This window comes from Hippopotamus amphibius, chromosome 17 (assembly GCF_030028045.1).
Source record: "Hippopotamus amphibius kiboko isolate mHipAmp2 chromosome 17, mHipAmp2.hap2, whole genome shotgun sequence".
NCBI classification, from domain to species: Eukaryota; Metazoa; Chordata; class Mammalia; order Artiodactyla; family Hippopotamidae; genus Hippopotamus; species Hippopotamus amphibius.
The window spans coordinates 52,211,046-52,213,565 of NC_080202.1; the positions used below are offsets into that span (position 1 = coordinate 52,211,046).

The 2,520-nt window shown below is 51.6% G+C and overlaps 1 non-coding gene across 1 annotated transcript; it reads right to left on the minus strand.

The window, feature by feature from the left end:
* Positions 1-1,978: 1,978 nt before the first annotated feature.
* Positions 1,979-2,080, minus strand: LOC130841079 (U6 spliceosomal RNA). The gene has a single exon (XR_009050122.1). It is a non-coding gene; the product is annotated as a U6 spliceosomal RNA (small nuclear RNA).
* Between the last annotated feature and the right edge of the window lie 440 nt (positions 2,081-2,520).

Below are 2,520 nucleotides of genomic sequence, written 5' to 3' on the forward strand. Positions count from 1 at the left end.
GTCCTGGGCGTCCTAGGGCAGGATCAAGACCAGAGCTCAGCTTTTACAAACAGGACGGAGGCAAAACTAACGAGGACACACCAAACACAGCGCTAGTGTTTAGACGTCAGGGATGTAAAGCGATGGTGTTACCGAGTCAAAGCTTGTACTGCTCGCTGCTTGACAGGCCAATAATCGAGAGACAAGTTGTTGGGGCAGGAATAACGATTTTATTTGGAAAGTCAGCAAACCGAGAAGATGGTGGGCTCGTGCCCCAAAGAACCATCTTGCCTGAGTTAGAATTCAGGCTCCTTTTATACTAAAAGGGGGGGGAGTCAAAGTCAAACATTTCCTGGTTCCCATCAGCCTCCGAGGGGATGTGTTCATTTCTTCCTCCGTGCAGTCATTCATACGTGGGCCTGGTCAGGATGTTTCCTCTGAACTAAGAAAAGGTATTTTAGCTTAATGCTCATCACCTGGGAGGCAGGGTTCCTAGAGCGAGGCCTTTATGTATAATTTATAGGTGACATCCCTTTAGTGAGTAACTTGTCGTGGAATACAGGGTTCTTGCCTATTACAGTGTGGCTGTGAGGACGGGACACACAGGCATGGGTGTCCTCAAGGGTCACAGGTGTGGGCAAGGAGAGGACGGGATCCCCACTCCCATCAGCCCTGAGAAGGGGTCCTGCTGGCCAGAGAGCATGAGTCTGAGCTCCAGGGACAGACCCTTTCCTTGTAACACCAAGAGGACAGCAACTTGGCCATGAGGACAAGCTGTACCCCCTGCCCCCAGCCAGGTGGTTGGGTGGTCTGGGACGGCCGCTGTCCAGCCCCTGGAGATGGCGAGGGCAGCAGTGGGAACTAAGCTCAGAACAGCCTCCCGGCAGTGGTGCTGGGCCCCGGGGGCTGTATTGGGTGCCCCTTCCACTGCCTTCTGGTCCCTCAGGCTTGTCAGCTACTCGGAGGTGGGGGAGAGGGTGGTGTCAGAAGGAGGGGTGGGGGAGGGGAGGGAAACAAAACCCGGTGACTCCACTTTCCTGGTGTTTCCCTCATCTTTTGGGAACTAATATCTCTTGTGGAAAATAAATACTTTCTGATGACTGGCGTTTCCTCCACCTCACTTCTGTTTTGGTTTGTTTGTTTGTTTGTTTTCTGTTAAATTTAAGCAACGTGGGGAAAATACCCGAGACCTGGTGGCCATGGTTTTCTTCTAGGGAGGGGTCAGGGCCCAGGTTTGGCTGGAAGGAGGTAATTGCCCCCCCCCAAAACCTGCCGTGTGTGCAAATTTGTATTGTGGTGAAACAACTTAAAACAACTATTTATAAAAACATAGACTGATCAGTTGCAGTAACAAGGGAGTGAGGCAGGGCAGACGTTGACGGCCCAGCCATGTCTCTGGGTCTGCTGGTGGTGGCCAGCTCTCTTCCCAGGCCACCCGCCCTTACCTGCTCTGTCCAACCCTCCGTGCTCCTTTGGGCTAATTTCAAGATTCACGCCTCATCTTCAGCTGCCCCAAATGCCAGCAGCCTCATTCCAGGATCCAAAACTCCATGAAGGGCTTGTTCAAAGGGCCGGAGCAGGACGGGCACTTGTGAGGTGTGTGTACATCACAAAGATGTCCTCACATCCCCTCATGTCCCCAAAGTCCCCAGGGTCCATCACATCAGTGGGGCCCTCTGACCACGGCTGGCTCTGTAGGCACAGCACCTGCAGCCCTTATGTAATGTGTTGTTTGCATTGATACAATTCTCTTTTCCAAGTTAAATATACTCAACTCCCTTTTAACCGAAATAATGCAATGAATGAGAGACAACATTTATATGAAACATTATAAATGGTGACACATGGTATGATCCCATCTTTACAAGTAGTTTTCCTTCTGTGTCACCTACACTCACACCGGCTGCCGAGGCGTGGATGGATGTGGAGGGATTTTTGGTTTTGCTCTCTTCGCTCCACTGTTCTATATTGCTTGAAGTTTTGCTTTGTTTTTAATTGAAAAAATGTGGACCGTTTCACAAATCTGCCTGTCACCCTTGCACAGGATCATGCTAATCTCTGTGTCATTCTGATTTAGTGTATGTGCTGCTGGAGGAAGCACCAGACAGCGTCACTGAGACAGTGTCAGAGGCAAACACAGCCGGACGCTGTAGTGCAAAGGGCAGGTTCCAATCAGCGCTATACTTGCAGTGGGGACAATTCCAGCATGAACTGAACAGAATTTCAATTTGTGCGGCGGTGACTGGCGGTTTAAAGCGAGAACATGGGAATGGGAGGGGAAGAGCTCCGTGGAGTCAGGCAGTGGACAGTTATAAAGCAGGCAGGGGGCCAGGCTGTGAGACCGCCATCTGGTTCATTAACAGCACCTGTGCAAGGTAAGCCTCTGCGTTCCCACAGAGGCCCGAGATGCCTGTCCTCAGGTGGTGGCTGGAGTTTTCTCAGGCAGGCACTTTAAGGGGGGCCGGGGTCGTCCCAGGGATGCGGCTTGAGCTGTCGGAAATCAAGTCTTTCTAGGACAGGACACAGAAGCAGGCTCAGAGG